Source organism: Erigeron canadensis, chromosome 7, assembly GCF_010389155.1.
Source record: "Erigeron canadensis isolate Cc75 chromosome 7, C_canadensis_v1, whole genome shotgun sequence".
NCBI classification, from domain to species: Eukaryota; Viridiplantae; Streptophyta; class Magnoliopsida; order Asterales; family Asteraceae; genus Erigeron; species Erigeron canadensis.
In genome coordinates, this window is record NC_057767.1 from 116,391 (window position 1) to 140,616 (window position 24,226).

Below are 24,226 nucleotides of genomic sequence, written 5' to 3' on the forward strand. Positions count from 1 at the left end.
GGTGGTGGTGATATGGAGATTTACTTAGATCCAAAAATCAAAGATACGGAGATTTGTTTTAGCTGAATATGTTTGATGATTCAAATTTGTGTTTATTGTTTTGGAACAATTTATGATTTAAGGATTTGATATAGGATCATAAAAAAATGGTGAATTTTAAGAACAAAATTTGTGGTATGGGATGGTAATGAATAGATCTGGGTTATGATGAATTGATGATGATGAAGATCATTTGGGCATGGTCAAAGACATAAGAATTTTGTAATCTGGTCAAAGTTTTTGGCCTACGTGACAATCTACCTAGGACAAAACCGTCTAGATGGTAGGTGGTATTTTTAATCTCCTTATTAGGATAAATTTACACTTTCATGTATTAAAATAGAAGGTGTTTTTGGTTTATACCTATTTTAAGAAAAATGAACAAGTTAAATACCTTTAAAACTAATTTGCCCATTAATCTATATTTGTGTAGATTGTGTCAAGCTGACCCAACCTGAGCCAGACACCAAGCTAACCCCAAGCTGACCCAAAACCATAATCTACATTTGTGTAGATTGTGTCAAGTTGACCCAACCCAAGCAAACTAAGCTGACCCAACCTGACCCAGACCCCAAGCTGACCCAACCCAACCCCAAGTTGACCCCAAGCTGACTTAACCCCAATCTAACCGAACCTGACCCAACCTCACCCCAAGCTGAACAAACTGATGATGCTGACCAACAAAGCTGACCAACAAAGCTGATCAGAACCCAAGCTGACCCAGACCAAGCTGACCAACCAAGCTAACCCAGAACCCAAGCTGACCAAACCAAGCTGAAGCTGACCTACCAAGCTGACCCAAAACCCAGGCTGACCAAGCTTCAAAAAGTTTGATTTATTTACCAAAATGCCACCTTTCATTTTTTTTTCATTTTGACACATGTTGCGTTCTAATTGGCCTATAAGACCTTCTTTTTCTTCTCTCCTTAAGACACCTTCTTTCAGGATCTCTACCATATATATATATATATATATATATATTCACGAATTAAATTCTATATACATCAATCAGTACATATATACACATAATAACAACTCAATTAACTGCAACACATTCCAATTAACCCTAACAAAGTAGTAAAATTATAGATTCTAAGTAAATCATAAAAGCTCTAATCCATTCTAAACCCTTAGCATTGATTTCAATTTTACAAATTTAGAATATATAGATAATAATAGGTAAAACTAAATAACTGATTATATAGACAAAGATTTAATTCATATAATGATAGTCACTAAATTGTAAAACCAATGATTTTCTCAACAAATAACTCCAAGCTTTCTAATTGTCCCCCTTCAGTTCAGTTCTTTAGTATCGTACTTAAATACATAAACTCCAGTTTCGAAATCACAAGATCGTTGACTTTTCATGGTAAGCATCCCGTTGCATGCCATTCTGTAAGCGTATTTTTTTTTTTCAGCTGATAAGTTCAACTTATTTAACTCATCTTCATTTGTGAAAAGCTCGAGGTTACCTTGACTGAATAGATGTGTGAGTTCTTCACTAAATGCAGTACGACTTCCAAATTTTCTTGCGTGATTTGTAAGTGTACCCCACTCCCAGAAGTGGGGAGTAACCAACAACCCTAGCATATTCGTAATCACAAATGATTCGTTTAAAACTTTGTTATAAACTTTGGCCCCAAATAAGTTTCGGGCTGATTTACTAAATAACTGAATTAGCATGTGGCAACTCAACTCGAGTTTCTTGAGCTCATGTGAAGTGAGATCTGAATTACCTAGAGTTTTCATCACATATTCGTATGCTTCTAGTATCTTCCCATAACACAATCCATTGTATGCATCCCAATTGTTTTTTATCATACCCAAACCCGAAATGTACGTGTTTGGACCCCTTTATGACCAATTTCATATGGATCGTAGTACCATCATTGTCATGCATTTCATAGGGAACTGTGAAGGTAGCTCCATTGTCCTTGTTGCGACCGCTACTGAAAAGGTATTATATGATCTGTTTTCAGTTGCGGTCGCAAGGATGACGGAGCTACCTTTACAGTTCCTTATGAAATGCATGACAATGATGGTACTACGAACCATATGAAATTGGTCATAAAGAGGTCTAAACACGTAAATTTTGGGTTTGGGTATTATAGAAACAATAGGGATGCATACAACGGATTGTGTTATGGGAAGATACTAGAAGCATATGAATATGTGATGAAAACTCTAGGTAATTGAGATCTCACTTCGCATGAGCTTAAGAAACTCGAGTTTAGTTGCCACATGCTAATTCCGTGAATCAGCCCTAAACTTATTTGTGGCTTAAGTTTATAACAAAGTTTTAACCGAATCATTTGTGATTACGAATATGCTAGGGCCGTTGGTTACTCCCAACTTCTGGGAGTGGGGTACACTTACAAAACACGCAAGAAAATTTGGAAGTCGTACTGCATTTAGTGAAGAACTCACACATCTATTCAATCGAGGTAACCTCGAGCTTTTCACAAATGAAGATGAGTTAAATAAGTTGAATTTATCAGCCGAAGAAAAGAAATACGCTTACAGAATGGCATGCAACATGATGCTTACCATGAAAAGTCAACGACCTTGTGATTTCGAAACTAATTAATATATTTAATATATTAATTAGTTTGATCACGAAATAATTAATTAAACATAATTAAAGGATTAATTATATTTAATTGATTAAAAAGGAGGATTAAAATGTGAAAATTGGAAAGTGGACTTGGACCTAAGTCCATATAGGGGGACGACTCATTAAGGCTTTCCAAAGCCTTGATGTTTGCTTAATCTCCATGAAAAGTTAACCTAATATTACCCTATAAATATAAGGGTTAATTCCAAGGGTTTTCATTCATTCATTCACATTAAATATCCTCTCTTCTCTCCCTCTTCTCTTTGGTTCGACCGAACCCCCTCTCCAAGAAGGGTTTTCGGTTTTTAACTTTAAGTTTAGGGTTTTAAACAAAGGGTTGTTTAGGTTCGTGATCGGGGTACTAGCATACATTATTCGGGGTGTCTAGTGTGCGATCGTGGAGGGGTTTTGCTTTAAACCCTAAGTATTAATAATAATCTTATTATTATTATCTCAATTGGATCTTTGCATATAAGGTACACATCTCAATTCTCTCTTTGTTAATTAATGTGATTGCATATATGTTTCGATTTCTTCCGTTGCGCTTATTCGTGATCTTGTATGTTTTATGTGTTCATATTCTAACATATCATTATATGTATTAAATCTTTATCTATATAATCAGTTATTTAGTTTTACCTATTATTATCTATATATTCTAAAGTTGTAAGATTGAAATCAATGCTAAGGGTTTAGAATTGATTAGAGCTTTTATGATTTACTTAGAATCTATAATTTTACTGCTTTATTAGGGTTACTTGGAATGTGCCGCAGTTAATTGAGTGGTTATTATGTGTATATATGTACTGATTGATGTATATAGAATTTAATTTGTGAATATATATATATATATATATTTATATATATATATTTGATGAATTAACAATTGATTGGAGATCATTTTCGAGTGGGGTGTTTTAATTGTATCATATGCCGGATATTGTTTGTATACATTTGTTGTCGATATCTAAAGGGAAGATAACGACGGCTACTTTTAATGATCTTGGGAATTGGTCGACGTTTGGGTGTGTGAAACTTGGGCAGTTGCTTGTTTGGGAGTGGAAGTTGGAAAGTTATATATTGTAGCAACAGGGTCATTATTTTGATGTTAATACCATTGCGTATTCGCCAGATTCCCAACTCTTGGCTATTGGTGCCGATGATAACAAAATTAAGGTGTTGATATCATTCTCTATAGGGATAATAGTTATATATAAATTTCTGGGTTTTTTTCATGTTGTCACACTGAATTGTTCAATATTGCTTTTTTGGTAGAGATCATATGATTTATTGTTTATGTAAATAGAAGTAATCAGAAAAGGCAATAAGCAAACAACTTGCAAAAAGTGATTTCCATGTGTTACCCTAGAGAGAAAATGCAGTATTGAAAAAGAAGGTTGAGATATGATTTTTTGAAAAGCTGTTTTGTGAATTGCAAAATCTTATTTGGAAGAGTAATCCTCAACACCCTTGAACATATAACTTGGAATCTTTGTAATTTGTTTGCTTGTTATAGTTATGGACTGTGTCGATGGGATTCTGTTTTGTGACATTTTCTAAGCATAGAAATGCAGTTACTGCACTACATTTTATGGTTAACAACCACTGTTTACTTAGTGTGTCTCTATATGGAACTGTTCGTGCATGGGATCTGTTTCGTTATTGTAAATGTTAGAACTTTCACCACCCCTTCTTCTAGACAGTTGTTTCCTTAGCAGCCGATCAAAGTGGGAAGTGATTTGTGCTAAAACGCTCGATTCATTTGAGGTATCAATCCCTCAACATGATTTTTGACTATCTTTCGTTTGTGATTTTTGTCTTGACTCAGCGTTTTCTGTTCTCTTTAGATCTTTGTCTGGTCTATGAAGACGGGTCGGTTGTTGGATGTTCTTAGTGGGCATGAAGGTCCGGTTCATGGATTGATGTTCTCTCCTACAACTGTAAGTTGTGATTTCTAGTTGTATCTTTACATGTTGTAAATATTTATGTGTTTGGATTTTGCATTTGGAACTGTGTGATTAACACGACTTGAAGCTACGGTAATAATTGTTTTTTGTTTTGATAAACAAGTTCTTGTTTTAATTATCTGTTATGTAACAGCATAATTAGTTCGGGTAGTAAGTTTTATACCAACTGCAGCAAAACTCCATTTTTTTAGAACGACAAACTATTTTACTCCTAATCACCCTTACAAATATAGGAAGTGAGACTAGTCACCGGGTGGAATACCCCAAGGTCAAGTACCTTACCAATGGGCTACCAACCCTATTGGCAGCAAAACTTAATTTTTTTAGGGTAAAATCATGTATCATTCTCTTTTGAACATAATCATACTAATTTTATTTTATTCTTGTTAACCATTTACTTCCTTCCAAGTAAATACATTATTTCGTTCATCTATTAGCTAATTCTAGAAACTATTCAGTTTTTTCCAAAGAGTTAATTACAGAAATTGTCCTTGTTGTGGATCTCCACTTGCAGCTTTCGTTATTAAGTTTAATAAATTACAGTTTTAGTCCAAAAAACTATGCCTCATCAACACTTTTGGTCCTGGGTGGTAACGTCTGTTTAAAACCCTATCATGTGCCAGCCACATGATGGACATTTTCGTCATTTCCCTTCTTCCGGTTATTACACTTTTAGTCCAAAAAAAACTTATTTACCTTTTTTTTCCTCCAAATTCATCATCAACAACAACCATCCACCACCATTACCTAATAGTAACATTAAATTATTCTTTTTCATTTTTCTTCTTAAGAATGCTTGGTAAAGGAGACAATGGGTTTTAACCATAAATTGTTTCTAGTATAATTTCATTCATATATAACTTGTAAATCAGATTATGTACAGAGATATCAGTGGCGGAGCCACATATACACCAGGATGGGCCAAGGCCCACCCCAACTCTTTTGATAATGCTAAGATTTACATGTACATTTCTATCAAATTTTGGCTCATAGTTTGTATGGGCCATCCAAGTATAAAAGAGTCAAATTCATCCGGGAGTTTATGATGAATTATGAATAATGCGTCACCTATTATCCTTTCTTTTACTCCTTATCTTTAACTAACATTCTTACATAAGAAGGGTATATTATATTTTGATCATTGAATTCGTTTCTATGATTTACCATCTCGGTTTTATCTACATAAATATTGGTTAATAAATAAATATGAGAATAAAAAAAAAAAAAAAAAAAGACAATGGATAAAACATCTCAAGAGTGTTCGATTTACCATGTGGACATCTCTTTTTATTTACAAAAATATGGATCAATAACTAAATATTCTGTTTTTATATTTACACAAGTTAAATATCATGTTTAAGCATTTTAGATAATTTTAATGACTTTAGAGGCCAGCTATAACTTCCTAAATAGTTGTATGAACAAAGTGTATACTCTCTTTATATTATGTTATCTTGTTTTTTCGAACAATTTTTAGCTTTTAGTACTCCTAGTTTAATTTTGGCCCATCCAAGATGTAAATCTTGGCTTCGCCACTGACAGATATATATACGAAAATCACAAAAACCGAAAATACAAATATAAATTAGACATGAATCGACCATGATCAGTGAAGGAATCTTGGGTATGAGTCTCGATATCATGTTCTCATTCTTGTTTCACCTTAGATCTCGACTTCTCTATTCAGATCTGTAAGTCAACTCCGGTCAACAACCGAGTCTTCTTATTCTTCTTCGTGAGAACAAACAAGTTTGTGACCCAGATGACTTTGGTTGACCCGAACGTTCTTCCTTTCTTCTAATGACTTCTGTTATATATCTCCATTTTTGTTTTATGCTCTTGCCCATGTATGTGTGTGAATTGATGTATATGTGTGTATTGGAGTGTGTATGCATGTGTATGTACATAGGTGTGTGTGCGTTGTATGAAATCAATGTATGTATTTCTTCTTTTTCATTTTTTGTTTTTGTTCTCCTGTTGCATCTGTTCATAGATCTGAACATCTGGAAGATATAGATATAGATGATGATGACTATTCAATTTGTATTTTTAATAAATAGATGGGACAATGACTTTTGATAATGGATATAAATTAATTAAAAAAAAAGTTTATAGTTAGTTACACTTTTAGTCCTGTTGTAAAACAAAGACGACACTTTTGATCCTTGTGACATTAAAAGACAAAAATACCCATCATGTGATTGGCATGTGATGACATATTAGACTGACGTTACCACCCAGGACCAAAAGTGTTGATAGGGTAAAGTTTTTTGGACTAAAACTGTAATTGATTAAACTTAGGGACGAAAGTTGCAAGTGAAGGTCAACGACAGGGACAATTTTTGTAATTAACTCTTTTCCAAAAAGGATTAGTATTTTAGAATGTAAACAACTTTACACAAATAGTTATAGTATGTATCGAACTTCAATCACGTGTATTGTATGTAATAAACTTTCAAATTTTGTGCATTGTATGTATCCGAGTATATGTGGCAACCATATAAGTTGCCACTTGTCAAGTTTTAATTGGTTGAATACATACAATGCACAAGATTTGAAGTTCATTACATATAATACACAAGATTAAAGTTCGATACACACTATAACAATTCGTGTAAAGTTGTTTACACTATGGGGTACTAATCCCTTTCCAAAAAAAGTTCATTTCTGTTATTATTTCTTAAAGGGAAAAGTATCTGTGTGTGTATATATAACTTGTGACCAGTTACCATTGTATCAAAGAAACTTCAATCGGGTTCATTGTATGTAAATAACCTGATAAAACTGAATAAATCGTGTAAAAAAACGATCGGATACTAACATGGCACCATCTGAAAGCTGATACGTGGCCCAATGATTGACCTCCACGTCAGCATTTTTACACGATTCATTCAGTTTAGCAGGTTACTTACATACAATGAACTCAATTAAAGTTTCTTTCATACAATAGTAGTTTGTCACAAGTTACATACACAAATAGATACTGTTCCCTTTCTAAAATAGTTCTTTGGTTGACTTGCTTATTTTTTCTTCTCTCATATTACAGGCAATTCTTGCTTCATCTTCATGGGACAAAACTGTTCGGTTGTGGGATGTGTTTGATGGAAAAGGTTCTGTAGAAGCATTTCCTCACACTCATGATGTTCTTACAGTCGTTTATCGTCCATATGGTAAGCAGTTGGCTAGCAGCACATTGGATGGTCAAATTCATTTCTGGGATCCAATTGATGGCTTGTTAATGTACACCATTGAGGGGCGTCGAGACATTGCCGGACGAAGCTTGATGACTGATCGTAGAACAGCAGCCAACTCTTCATCTGGCAATTACATATTAGCTGGAGGAAGTAGTAGATACATCTGTATGTATGATGTTGCTGATCAGCTTAGTTTCTTCTTTCATTTCCTTTTTCGTGAAGTTTTTTTACTGATTCTGTTTGTGAAGCTAATATCACTTTTCTCCTAGATATCCAGAGTTGAGAATTTTGACCTGTTTTCTTTTGAATTCGTTCATTTGGGTTATATTTCAATCCCCAGCAGGGTCAAATAATAATCTTCTTAATGGAAATGGGTCAAATGAGTGGAATGTTGCTAATGGACATATCTAAATCCCTTAGACCTTCTAATCTATTCAACATGCCTGTTTGCCATCTCTGTGTTTGTCATATATCAAGGGAACGAAATCTATCAATTAAGTAGCAAGCAATTTCAGATTAGATATTTATGCTACGAATAACTGGATATGATGAGTAGCATCTTACATTCTGTTGACTCGGAGGTGGCAAAATAGATGGTTTTGGTAATTAGGTCCAAAGGGTTGTTTTTGGTACTGGCCAAAACATTGTTGGTGGGGTTAGGTCGACCTTAGGATGCAAATATGTAGTAAAAACAATTAGTGTATTGCGGAATTGATTCAGAAGGCTTTATGCATAAAAGAATACACCTTGGATGATTTTCGACTAGTTTGGCCATCTTTGTTTTAGTTCTATTTTTCAGATTTTACGGGTTTCACCTTTTATATGTGGCTGAATTAACATGCCTACTAGTAGGCCAAAATAAGCTTTATTGTTTAATATTTAGCAAATCATCTCTTTTTGTTGTTGATTTCATTTCTGTTAATTATTCATACAAAGTTGGTCAAATTCCGCCATTTTCACTTTGTTATTCAGATAGTAGACTATTAAAAATGTCATTTCTGATGAATCTGCAGGTATTGCTGCACAGATTTCAGATAACCCTTAACATGTCTTTGGATGGAGTTCTTGATGTTTTGAATTCCAAGAATATGACTGATGCTGGTCCTTTGAATCTAATCGATGATTATGATAGTGATATAGATGATGGTATTGATAAACAAACACAAGTTAAGTCGAGTTATGATCTGCCAGGAGCGGTGGCTAACCGTGGAAGGCCTATAGTTAGAACCAAGTGCATAAGAATTGCACCTACCGGGCGAAGCTGGTCAGCTGCAACAACAGAAGGGGTTTTGGTTTACTCAATGGATGATAATTTTATATTTTAAACTACAACAGATTCTTATTACTTTTATCAAATTAATAGATAGAGGGTTTTGCGTTTTGGATAATCTGTTTCGTACAAACTGCAACAAATCTACCTAGTTACCTTTCTAAAACATTCATTCCTGTTCTACATTAGTCTCTCTTATCAAGAAGAATAGCAATTCTGGTCGCTTTCTATCTTTTAATTTTTGAAACAATGATAATTTGTGTATCATTCAAACAACTGAACATCTGATTTTTCCAACTTCAGACTGCAGAGACATGCAAAAACAACTTTCGACAGCCTATATATTGCAACTGATTATGTGGCCTGTCTGTTTAGTTTACGCCACTTTCAATCATACAAACCCCCCCTACGAAAAATAGATTACTTGATGGTGATGGACTCCACTAATGAAAATTTCACCTTTTTTGACGCACAGGCAGTTGATGCAGCGCTTGGTGAAGATCGACCGAGCCGAGCTTTAATCTTAAGTTTATGCTTAAATGATGACGGTTTAATCAAAAAGTGTATCATTGCTGTTCCTCCAGTGGACATAAAGCCTGTAGTTGCGTCAGTCCCTTTCAAATATCTAAATAGATTGATTCAGGCTCTTGCTGAGCTTTTGGAAAATTGCCCCCATTTGGAATATATTTTTCGATGGTGTCAGGTATCATATGCATACTCCATACTAGAGGTTGTAAATTGGGCCAGAGGAGGGGTGTGCAATGGGTCAAGATGGGTTGACCTGAATCATTTGTTGCTCTTTCTTTGAAAAATTTTTCAGTTAAGTTTTGTTATATATTATTACAGAAAATCTTTAGTAATAATTAAAATATTCGAATCTAGTGATTAACGATTTACTTTGGGCAACTTAGAATCCCTTCTGCTTTTAGCTTCCTGGTTTTTATATACCAACTAAATCAGATATAAAATGTTAACCGGTGTGTTGGATAATAGGTCAGAATTAATACTTTTTGGTATGGGTCAAAATGAACCGATATAGGTTGCATTGAAAGCACTTGTTATCGGATGAATAAAGTTACCTTTGGAGACTATCAGCTTGTGTCCTATCAGAGACGGAGCCAGAAAAGTTTTTGTGAGGGGGCAAAATTATAAGTTGTTTGTCATACTTATAAAAGTCGTATCCGAAAATGAAGAAAAAAAAGGCCCTAGCTTGAAAATAGAAAATAAACCCTCAAAAGAATTTGTTATCTACACCAGATCTCACACTCATATTTAAAAATACTAGTTTTGTTTTAATAAATAATGACCACACGTATCGAATAAGGTCTTATTAAATGAAAACGTATTCAATCATATAATGCAAGAAACCTCAAAAGTATACTTCTTTGGATATAATTAGCTTGTATATATTATGATAATTATAATAAATTGTTTGTGATAAATATATAATAATTTGAAAGAAAATACATTTTCTATAGACAGTTCCACTATAATGTATTACACATTTTACATACCCAAACAACGAAAGTTTTTTTCTTAAACTATACTTCATTTTTTTCTATTAAAAATCAAAACAACTCGAGTTTTTTTAATCTCTTAATGAAAAAATCTATCTTAAAATTAATGTTTGATGACCAATGACATCCAAATAATAAGTTTATGACAAGTTGACAATAAAGTTAACATTTATATTTATTTCCTACTTATTTTTTTTTACTTTTACAAAAAAATTACAAATATGCCATTTAAATTTTAAAAAACTACATTGTACTAAAATTGAAGTGCCCCCAAGCTGCAGCAGTCCCTGTGTCCTATACTCTTATTAAGCTATTGATAAGTGAATGAGTTGAAAAACAGTTCGTTACATTTCACTATACTCTCTAGTTTGTTTCAGATTCGTTTGATATAATCTACAAAAAATGTAATTCACTTTACTATGCAGGAGCTTTCCAAATGCCATGGTCACTCGATTCAACAAAACTCGCGGAATCTTCTGCCTTCTCTCAAATCATTGCAGAAGGCAATTACGAGGTTACATCAAGATTTAGGCGACACATGTTCTTCGAATGAGTATATGCTTCGATATCTATGCTCCACAAGCTCCAAGCCATGATAACTTATCTACAACGTATGTTATAGTATTTGGGAAGATTGCCAAGCAGGGGCGGAGCCACATTGGCATTAGGATGGGTCAAGGCCCGCCCCAGCAGACTACTTATACTGTTATTATATGTAGAGGAATGATAAAGTTTTGGGTTTATAATGAAGTTGGCTCATCCCACCATAATAAAATGAAAAATAACATTGGCCCATCCTACCAAATTCTCTTACTTTGCACAACATGACAAATATGTTTTTATTCGCCATTCTTTCTTGGACTAACAGAGCCTCAACTATGGAAGTTTAATAGTTTTCATTTTCCTTTTCTTATTTCAATCTAACAAAGGTATTTTAATTTATTCATTCTATTTTCTTTTTTACTACTTCGTAGGTTTTTATTCCAATCAAACAAGTGTATTATTTATATATTTAATAACTAATACAATCTTATAAAGTATTTTTCCTTTTTTTTTAAGAAAAAATGATTTGAACTACCCAAAATACCCCTATTCTTTATTCACTAATTTAAACATCTCCACCTAATAATACTTATAATAACCTTAAATTTCAACAATTCATTTTTTTCGCCTCTGTCCTAAAATCTCAGCCACCAATTTTTTTCTCACTCATCTATAAATCATTTTATTCCTCTAATTCATTCAAAATCTTTTAACTCAAAAACCGTACATCGATATATTATAATAATTATACGGGTATTCTTAAAATTTCATGCTACTGTTTATGAACTAAATTGATGTTATTTCGCAGCCATTTTTCGACCACTGTCCAGATAAAAAAAAAAATTTTTTGCCCTCCCCGTATCAAATTGCTGGCTTCGCCACTGTTGCCAAGAGTTGGCTCGTTACATTTGAGATGTCAAGTTTGTTAGTAATGTGTGTAGGTTATTACTATAAATACAGTAGTAATTAAGGCAGGATTTTGTTGGTTTTTCCATAAACTACGCCAGGGCCTATTTGTTACAAACATTCTTAGATCATCTTCATCTATAGTTTGAGGTTCTATGTTGTAAGCATCTTTCCTATATATCACAAATTAACTCTTGCTGTGAATACTTCGCAACCTAGATTAATCGGCTTTTATTAATCTCCCACCGCCATTGCAGTGGCGAATCTAGCATTTCAACTTAGGTAGGTCATTGAGTTTGAATGACGACTAAGCGAGGGGGGAAAAAAAATTTGGTCGCAGTGACCTATCGGGTCAAAATGCAAACATATATATACACAAATTCTATACGGGGCAGTTTACAGTATTATAAATAATGCACATATTGCCATTACCCAAGGTTGTCCGTGAGAAGTGTTAATGTAAAAAAATTTTTGGACCCAGATGTCCGTCTCGAGAATAAACCTTAAAATAGTAATCTTTATTGTACAAATCAAATTAAAAATGATTTGTTGGTAAAAAGTGAATAATTGATAACGAATAAAACTAGGAAATCGATGATGTATGTCAAACCGAGTCCAAATTTTTTTGATATGTGCATATCAAATATGTTAAATATGACAAATAATAATTAATAACCAACAAGAATTAGCATATGAAATATGTTAAATATAAATTAATATATGTTTGTATGATGAATTTATTTAGAGAACACTTTATATAATCAAATAAAAGTTTATATAGATAGATCCAATTTGAAAAGGTTTTTGTAGGCTCTAAACATATATATTTTTTAAAATTGTCGTTGCTTAAAAGAGTAAAAATAAATACAGAACTCATTAGTTTAATTTTAAATGGACTCATGAAACTACAGAAGGGGTAAAGTGTAACTTTTGAAAAGGTTAAATAATCTAAGGTCTAAAATGAAAATATATCAATAGTTTTGACCACATGTTGTACGCCACTACGCCTATACACCACTACACACAGTGACACAACAATACCCCTGCATCCAAAATCTGTACTTCATCTTCTTCGTCAGCTGCCGATCGGAATTTTTTTTCCTATTTCCGGTAACATGAACAACAAATATACATGTTGTTATTTCTATATACAAGAATAGGATAGGATATCAAGGTAGGTCCTAACCAAATTTTTTAAGTAGGTCCTCCAAAAAAGTTATCACATTACTTCTATTTTTTTTCGAAATTAAGGTAGGTCCTAGGACCTACCTTACTTATACTGTAGATCCGCCCCTGCGCCATTGAATCGGTTTATTTCGGGTTGGAGACATAATTCGGGTTTATTTGTTGCATTTGCAGATAGTAAGATTGGCAATTGAGATTGCACGCAACCATCGAATAACATGCAAACAATTGGGTACATTAGTGATTCTTCTCACCTACTGCTTCATATATTTTATTAAAATTGTCTGCAAATATTTAAGAATCTTTAAGCATATATCTAAATTGCCCTTTTCCTTTATAATATACGAGAGAAAAATATCCGTGCGTTGCGACGGCGGCGGTGACAGTGACGGGTGGTAGTGGCGGCGAGCGGCGGCGGAGATTGGTGGTGGCGGCAGCGGCGAGTAGTGAAAGTTATTGATGTAAAGTGGCTAACTGACTATGATATATAGTGCAGAATATGTACATTGTTGAAACTTAAAATCAATATTGAAATTTTAAGTTTAATGTTAAAAATTAAAAATAGATTTGTTTTATAATATAGTATATAAAAAGTAGAAAAAGGTAGAAAAAGAAGATAGGATGAACTTGTTTAGTGGTATAACAATATGATCGAGCATGCCTCAAAAAAAGCGTTAAAAAAGTTTGTTTTTGAGTATTGCTGAAAAATAATAAAAGATGAAATTGAAACGATGGGGAATCAAATTAAAAATAGTGCGATCTAGTAATTTTATAAGAAAGGTGTTATGGGTGAAATTTCATGTACCAATATCCTAAATTATCAATATCCTTACATGCTAAGATCTTGATATTGATAATATTCTTGTAACTTACCGAATATGTTACTAACGGTATAATCTTGTTATTATTATTTTCAAATGAGTTACTTGTGTAGATTTTAGAATATTCGTTATTATTTGGATATTTGGCATGAAGAATAACTCTAACTGTAACATCCTAAGAATTATAAAGTAATATATTAATCTTTTTTATATTTTGACATTAAATTAATTTCCTAATATTTAATTTTTGGAATGAGGTTAATATGGATGGAACTTTAGCGGATAACAGATATTTTCTCATCAAAAATTTGAGATGGGGCGTGGCATCTCATTAGGATGCCAGCCATGCTCTTCCCTCTTTATTCACCATTCCACTATCTTCTCTTAAACCTTCTTCATCTTCAACCTTCATCTCTTTTTTTTTCAATAAAATCAATCTCACTCTTGCAATTATTCAAATTCAATTAGGGGAATAACAATCATCATAATAATAATAATAACTATAGGGAAAATTGAACTTGGGAAAATTGAGAGTGTGGTGGCGATAGTGGCCAGAAATTAGGAAAAGAAAGGGAAAGAATATGTGAATTGAAACCCTAAACTTTTCTTTTCCATTCTTTAAGATATTGATTCCTTAACCTAATTTCTTTTTATTTCTGAGAATTAGGGTTCTTGGGAGGTTCAAATGGAGGGATTTTGCTAGAATTGGGTTATTATATGATTTTCCCCTTTTGTTATTGAGTTGCATGATGAATTTAATTAAGACTTTGAATGATTGACATTGAAACTTTGATTATGAAAGAATGATGATTTTTGCTAGTTGAATACAGTGATGATGAACTTGATGAGTTGAATTCATCAAGTGAACTTTTGAAAGAAATGAAACACAATTGCAAAATAAGATGGTTGAATTAAAAATGCTAGTGAATAGTTGTAAGGTTAGGTTGAGTTAGCCAAAATGGTCAATATTGTCTTATGTGTGTATTGTGATGGTTTGAATAGGTTAAAAGCTTGTTGTGTATATTTTGATTATTGTGTCGCGAAGGATGTGAGTATAATTGCATACCTTTGTATATTCGTTGGGTCAATTACCATACGATGGTGGATTCTGTGTGTGGTAATTGATTTAGCGTTGAGCCTAAGTAGGGGTCGTCTTTGATTAAGGGCCTAAGTAGTGGCCATAGCTCATGTGGAGCATTGTTATTGTTTATATTTGATTGTGATTGTAATCATTTGCTTATATGGATCCATGTAATGCATTGGTACAAAGGTGAGTATTACAGATATGACACGACGGTGCCATAGTCTATATGCAATTGCATTGCCCTCATTCGTTTATATGATTGTATGAAAGCATATTCACTAAGCATTCGCTTACCCTTTTAGTTGTTTACCATTGTATACGTGGTTCCAGAAGAAGGAACTAGTTTTGGTGATTTGAAGTTAGTAGAAGAAAGGTTGATTAGAAGACTTGGAGGTATTGCCCATTTTTGAAAGAATGGATCTTTTTTTTAGACACTTAGTTATCCTGCCTCATATGTGTAACACCCTGACTAAGGCGGAAACACGAGATGCCACAGAACGACATGGTAACAAAAGATTTAGACATAAAACATCAACATCAAGTTCCAGATGACGTTCAAATCCGAAAGATTACATAGTTAAAGTTGACGTTTAGAAATCATTACATAACCAAATTCATAACAAAAGATCAAATGTTTGCATTACTAGTCCAACATGTAACAAGCAAACACAACATCCAAGAGGCGGTCCATAGTGCTAACTTACTGCTCTAAACCTGAAAATCATGAAGAAAAAGTGTCAACTACGAGAGTTGAGTGAGTTCATGGGTTTATACAACCAAATATACGTACAATCACTTCAAATTATGAAGTTGTAAATCATAAGGTTTCCAAAATTTTCCATCAAAATATACACACCCAAACCATATGTTCAAAACATAATATCCATCCACAAATAATATCATTTTCATTTAGCCAAAGACATAATTTGATGAGTAAATGCTTGAGCCACTACTAAAACCATTTCATGTCCCAACCGATATAATATTTCATTTCATAGCATAAGCTGTCAATCAAGTGCTTTAACCATAATTGGGTCGTGCCATGGAGATGGCCATTAAAATTTAAAGTAGATTAGAGCACCGCTCGGGTCGGACTGGAAATGAAAGTTGTCACGAAGGCAACCACTCTTGTGTCTTGCTTATTAGAGGACTTTAAGCATGAAAATCGTCACCCTAATTAGTGTTTTTAGCCTCATTTCTCAAGCAATTTAGGTACTTCAAATTGGATTTTTATCCTTGTTTCATTATTTCCAGAAAGTTCCTCATATTTTGATAGTCCAAGTTGTGATAGTGGTGGTGGTGTGATATGTGCAATTTTGTGCTTTCGGTTAGCGATTAATTGACCCGAAAAGGTGATTTTTGAGCTTAATCTTGCCATTCTTCAAATGAATTGAATCGTAAACTTTTGAAACAACTTATTTCCATTAGGTTTAATATATTTTTATGTTCATTTGATCATGGTGCATTTGTATACTAAAAATGCATTTTTGCATACTTTCGGTTCATGATTTCAAGCACATATTGACTTGTTTTATTTCAATCTTTACATCCTTAATATTTTATGATTTTTTTTTCTAGAATATTATGGTCCCTTTAAACATATTTTCACTTAGAACAAGCCTATAATCATCTCACAATCCAACAAAAGATCCAACCTTCTTAATTTCTAGCATGCATGTAATCATCTCATCTTTTTAACAACAAATATTTATCCATCTTTAATCCCACAACATAAAAACATATTTTTGTGAAAAACTCTAGAAATATGTTCAACAAAATGTATAGAAATATGCTCATCTTTCAAAGGAAAACTCACTTTACAAGCTATTTAATCTATATCAACATTTTTGGGTCTTAAGCTAGTTGAATCCTTGGATTTTTCTTCATAGATTCGACATGCATAAGCATGGAAAGAAAGATCCTATCAACTTTGCCCTCATCAAGTGTATATTTGAAAGAAAACATGTACTTTTGATAAAACCTTTAAATATAAACAAGAACAAGATTAATCTAGTAAAGAGATGAAGTTATATACCCTTGAAGAACACGTTTTTGATGATGAAAATATGCAGATTTTCGTGGCCTTTCTTGCTCCAAATAACCCTTATTCTAACCTCAAAACAACCCTTAAACCTTTGCTTAATATAACCCTTGCTTATCTAACTTAAACCCTTATTATTAACAATTGTTTATATGGAGTTTTCTTGCTTTTCTCCTTGCTTGTGGCTGCCGAAATTAGAGAGAAAAAGTGGTTTTTGGAGTGTAAGAATGTATGTGTGTGTGTTGGAAGAATAAGTATATTGAGTGTTAATTGTATGGGGAGTATAAGGAAGGATTAAATTTGATTGGAGGAGTTGTATGGGAAGTGGGGAGGGTTACGGCTTTGGTGAGTGGAAAAGGAAGGGGTTTTTGTCTAAATTTTGTATTTTAAAGCGTATGTATTTTTTTTTGTATGTAGTGTAGTATTATTTAGTGTCGGTGTATGTTTAAGTGTAATATGTATTTATTTGTACAAGTATGTTAATTAGTGGTCTTAACATATGTATGTGTCATGTATATATATATATATATAATTGTAGGTTTGTGTTTTAAAATTTGTTACTTAACTCATTATTTATAAATTTGAAGTTATATTACACATATATATGCTTGTTATTATTATTGAAGGATTTTATGTACCTAGAGAAACTTATAAATATTTTTAAGATGCTCATGATATTTTCATGTCCAAGTATAATTTTGTTGGCTTGATAACTTAGATTTGTTGGACATTTATATGAATTTTGATTGTTATTTCAACTTGTGAAAATCACTTAATTATTTATAACTTGATTAAACATTAATAAAGTTTTTGTTCAATGGTATTTTTATTAGATTGAATTTTGAATTAATCAATAGCTTTATATTGCTAATTTAGGGGCATTAATCAATAACTATGGCTTGCGAGATCATAGACAACATAACTAGCACATATATAATATTAAAAAGGAGGGTTGTTACTGTAACAACCCTCAATCTCAAACTAGGACTACTTACTTATATTTATCTAGGTTTCGATCCCTAGAGGTTCATTAAGAGAAATTGCCTCCTAGATATTCAAGCATAGTGATAATTGCCCCCTAGTGCAGTGAAATGCCTTAGAAATGCCCTAAATAATAACTATAATCATTCAATACAATCTCAAACTATAAATTAGTTCTAATCAAACTTGGTGAAATGTCAATGAACCAAAAATTTTATTTCAAGAAGTTGAGTTACATAAATATTTGTACAAGACTCACAAGTTGAGATAACAATCAAGAAATCCTTATAGATGTCCAACCATTTAAACATCAAGAGAATCTAAGTATATGCAAACACAAATATATATATATATATATGATGACCATCTAAAAATATATTATAAGCTAATATGCATTCAAAGTTGTTGAATAATAATAAGTATACATATATCTTATATAAAATGCAAGTTTATAAACAAAGAGTCAATTAACAAATTTAAAACACAAATATATATGAACACATACACATATATACGGCCATATATATATACATATTCATATAATCACACAAGTCCTTTAAAAGACTAATAACTAGTTAACCTACAAGTCCATACATGCACCCATACTTACAACACATACACATACACATATACACTCACATTATACTTTTAAAATTCAAAAATCCCCTCTATTTTTCCTTAACCAAAACCGGCCCCCATATCCCAAAACCCTTTACCCAATCAAAAATCAACTACACCACTTATTCTTACACTCCCAATACACCCCTTCACACCTTTCACTCCACCATCACTCCTTTCACACTTCCAACACACACTCCATCCCATTTCTCTCTCTCTTTTCCTCTCAAATTTTCTGCACTTTCCTCTCCTTCTCTTCTTCTCTTTTTCGATTCTTACAACACAAATTATAGCTCAAAAATCTTAAGTGAATCAACTATAATAATAAGGGTTCATGCTAGATCATTCAAGGGTGTGTTAAAGCAAGCTAAGGAGCCCATTTTGGGGTCATGTGGTCGTGGGTTTGGCTGTCCAAAACAGCCTCCATTTTGAGTTCATCAAGGGTATAACTCATCATCTCTTTATTTAATATATCTTGTTTTTGTAAATACTAAAAGATCTTTATCAAAGACCATGTTTTTCTTTGATTTTCTTCTTTAAAATACACTTGATGAAGGCAAGTTGATAGAATCTCCTTCCTCATGCTCATGCATGTTGAAATCTAGAAGAAAGATTCAAGGATTCAACTAGTTTAAGACCCAAAGGTGTTGTCATAGATTAAATAGATTTTAAAGTGATTTTTCCTTTGAAATATGGTCATATTTTTATATATTTTGATGAATATATTTCTGGAGTTTTTCATATAAAATATGTTTTTAAGTTGTTGAATTGAAGATGGATAAAGATTTGTTGTTAAAATGATGAGATGATTACATGCATGCTTAGATTTACACTAGTTTGAGTTGTTTTGATTTGGGTCTTGAGATGGATCTTTTAAGGATGATTGATGAACTTGAAATTTGATGGAAATCTGCATATTTGATGTTAAGAGATACAAAATAAAGTAATAATTTTGTTAGTGGGAATCTAGAGGTTAAAGCAAGCAAACAAAACCATTGGTGAGTTGATATAACCAATAAACATTCTGACAGAATTGATCTCCTGTCTTAGAACGGGTAAACTGAACATGTGAGGACATTTTCAAGAGAAACTTTCAAAATAAAAGTTGTAGAAAAATGAGTTAAGATTAACCTCCAACTGGAATTACTCAAAAATACTGAACCAAACGAAAGATATGATTTTTCTACTAAAACTGGTCAAAACTGTAATTTGTCTGAATATTTTATGAACTTTAGCAATTTTATCTCCTAATCCATAAAGTTCCAGGAAGTCATACTTGGTGGAAAGTAATTTCAATGTGTTGTGAACTTAAAATAAAATCATGGGATTTTCTAACAATCAGAATATCAAGAACTTTTATAAAACTTCTGAGGTCGCAAGCAGTGCCCATTCGGGACAGTTTGTGTTTGGATAATTTTTAAGGACACCAAACATCATCTAAAAATTCACCAAAAATTTACAAAAATACTAGATACATATAAGTCACTGTGTAAAAATCATGAAGGTCCAAATAATTCGTATTGACCCCAAAATAGTAGCTACCATTTCTTAAAAATAAAGTATAAAACAGAAAATTTGTAAGTAATCTTATAAATGGCATAATGGGCTATGTAATGAACTAAGAACCATAATGGGCTAACCCGGCCCAAATAATGAACCCATAAGGAACACAAATCAGTAGGCCCACATGGCCCAACAAGCCTTATAGCCCAATAACCACTATGACCCATTATGCACCTAACCCAAATAAGGTAAAGCCCAATAACTAATGTAAGCCCAAAACATTTAAAATTCCATGACACCTAAGGCCCAATTGATAATGGCCCATAACACTTAAACGAATTTTATGAGATAAGTGTAATCAAAATAAAACAAAGATAATTAAGTGAGATTGACGTAAGTAATTATGTTAACCAAGATATATATATTGATATCACAAATGTTAATTCACGCTAAAATCGGTTACACAACAAATGATGGATAAGGATAACATAACTTAATAAGATATTTCTACATGATGACCTAAGGTGCCAAGTGAAACCACAAATGAAGCCAAGTTGCCAAAAATCTAACAACTTATAACTACACATGTAATGAAAGTAACCCTTTACACCATCAATCTCTACAACCAAAACGATGCGAGTGTTACCGATATACTTGGACCCCACAATTGATAGCAACATAATGAAAATGGCATTTCTAAGTGATGGCTTAAGATAGGAACTTACGCATATTAGTCCTATCGTAGGGATAGTCTTGGCTTGAGAAATGATGGAGGAACAAAATGGATATATGGTCAAGGAAGCTATAGATGGGAAGTACCCATTTTGGATAGATGAGTATAATATGCGGCATATCAAGGTGAGTCATAGCCCCCTTTCAAACTCTTTTATGTGTTTTACTTTTGGGGTGAAAAGCATGATAAATGAAACTACTTTCTATATATGCAATGTTTCTTGAAAGAGAGTTTGTTATATGAAATGATTCTTGATATATGAGTATGAAATGATAATAAAGGATTTATGTGATGAGCTTGAGTTCTGTCAAACCGCGGCGTTCGGTACACTACTATTTACTCCGAAAGTGGAGGCCTGTAGTTAGTTAGTTGCGCAACTAGGTTTCGTCCGCCCACCCAAAGCGTACCGTTGGAAGGTTGGTTGCCTTCGTGACAACCTCCACTTCTAGTCTGGCCCCGGGTGTTCTAACTACCTTAAGATAATCGGGCGTCTCCATGGCACGACCCATTATCATTATTGTTATTATTATTACGGCACTTGATTGACAGCTTGTGCTATGAATTGAATTATTGGATTGTAATCGGACTTGAATAAAATGGTAGTAGTAGTGGCTCAAGCATTTACTCATCAAAATTATGTAAATTATGCCCTTGTGGCTAAGTAAAAGGGATATTAATATTGTTGAGAATTGGAAATTGTTTGGACATACGGATTGGGTATCGTCCCTCGTATGATATCTTGAAAGACGTTGAAATTGGTGATATTGAAATGATTTTGGTAACCGAATGATTTTGGTATGATATACGATTAATCAATTTATATACTTTTTCTCTCATGATGATTTGACAAATGAGGACCTGAAATTTTACTATAGATTCTCCAAGTCTTGATATGACATTATGGTATTTGGAAACTTGATAATGTGATATGAAAACTTTGTCGATCATATGGTTTGGATATTTCGAAATGTAATGGTAATCAGTTTTTCTAAGTATTAAAACGGTGATGTACCAAGATTTATATAAAAACCTATGCACTCACCAACTACGTTTTCGTAGTTGACACTTTTTCTTCATGCTTTTCAGGAAATAAGCTTAAGCATTGAGGATTTATATGCTTCATGAATATTTGCATTGCCCTTTGGAGTCAAAGATCAAACCTTGTGATAGGCAATGGAATCCGCCTTGATCATTGTAGTATACTACTTCACGTGCTTGTTATTTGTTTCGTGAACTTAATATTTAAGTACGGTGGACGCATTTGTACTTGGAAATTGGTTCACATGCGTGTACATTTGTAAATCCTTTTATCAAATAAAACTATGGTGAATGTTATTTATAATCCTTTGTTTTGAATACTCGACTTTCTGTACATCTCATTGTTCCGCCTTAGTTGGGGTGTTACAGTTACAATATGGCTCATGATGCTCTTGATAATTTGGTAGTCTTGTTTCTTAGTAAATTTCTGCAAAAATAGTCATGGTTTGGTCTTTTGATTTCAAAAAAAAGTATGGTTGTCTTGCTTAAACGTTAACTTGGGTAAATGACCCGTGTGGTTGTGTAAACGGTTGTTTGAACATATGGATACTTGGTATATGTTTGAAATCATGTTATGTAATGGTTTGAACTATGAATTATGTGTAATGAAGCTTGTGTTAGAGTTTGAAAGTGTTGCAATTTGATTAAAGTGTCAAAAATGGAAGTTTTGCTGTCAGGTGCAAAGTTGTGTCGCAACATTTGGATGGTATGACGCAACTGTGAAGCCACTGAGCTCTCTGACTCAGTTGCGCTGCAACCTTTGGAGGATGTGACACAACTTTTTACCGTTCAGTAGAAAACTCAAATTTTGAAACGTTCATAACTTTGAAACTGTAACTCTGTCTTTAACGTTCAAGCTATCCATGAAAACGTGTTAGAATCTACTTTCTAATGATAAGGTTCTTTAAATATGAAATAAAACTCAAGTTATCCAGAAGTTGGTTCAAAGTGAAGTGGTCAAGTCCCGAAAAAAAAAGAGTCTTATCTTTTCTTAAATCGAGTCGGTCGTTTGACTAACGGTGCAATTCAAATATAACACATGCGTTTATTCATCCACAAGAAAAGAAGACTTGATCTTGTAGCATAATCGGACTTCTAGTTAATTTCAACATGAGGAGAAAAGACTTCAACATTCACTTGGCAAGTCAAGATGCTCTCCAACGTCTCAATATTAAGATCGGAAAATCCCAGATATTTCGCATAGTTAGTTAACCACTAGGTCTATATAAATGAATAAGGTTGATCGATACTAAACACATAGCAATATGCTATTTCACCTCCTTACTTACATTCACACTAACTCAATTCTCTACTCTCTCATATTTTTCTCACACACTTAGCATAAATCGATCAACTAAGTTCCACCATTGTAATCATTTAAACAATAATTAATAAGAGAACAAAGGCAGGGACGGTTGCTTCCTCCCGGGGTTTTTATGCCGGCAATCCAAAAGGATTAAGGGCTTTTCTCGATAACAAGTATACCTAACAATAAAGTCCCTTGTCTTTTCGCCTTCTTTTTGCTTGATATTGTGCATAGAGATATGAGTTTTTCTGTGCTTTTTCTGCATGCTGAATTGGGACCTGAATTTGCTTTTGAGCACCTCGAAGCTATCAATGCTATTCTTTGGTAGGCCATCGATCCATTCCCGCGTATCGTCTGTTAGTGGCTAAGAGAACGCGTGGCATGTGGTTGGCATATCCCATCTTTGAATCAGAGCTGCTCCGACGAACTTAATGAATAAAACTAGGTTATGGAAATCCTTACATCCGAGAAAGAGTTAGAATTTAGGTTTAGGATTTCAAGTTCTTTATCCTTCTTCTTGATAATGTCGACAGGCACACAATTTTTCAAACTAACTTCTTACTATAATTTGATTATTTTGATCTCTAACTGATTAATTTCTTGATTGAAAGTAGGATTGGATTTTGCTTAAGAATGGAATTGATAAGAAGATTAAATGGAAGTGTGAATACAAATTGGGAGGATGGCTGACACTCCTCGTAAATGCCACACCCTATGTCCAGAATTAGTTGGTATTTTACCTGATATTCGTTAAAGTTCCAACTAAATTAACCCCATAATCAAAAATAAAATACTAGGATATTAATTTAATGTCAAAACTATAAAAAGGGGTGAATTTATTTACCTTAAAAATTTTGCGGTGT

General features: G+C 33.1%; 2 pseudogenes; both read left to right on the forward strand.

Moving 5' to 3' along the window:
- The first annotated feature begins 3,939 nt into the window (after positions 1–3,939).
- LOC122607198 lies at positions 3,940–8,111 on the forward strand (annotated as a pseudogene).
- Positions 8,112–8,806: 695 nt separating this feature from the next.
- LOC122607052 lies at positions 8,807–11,388 on the forward strand (annotated as a pseudogene).
- Positions 11,389–24,226: the final 12,838 nt, after the last annotated feature.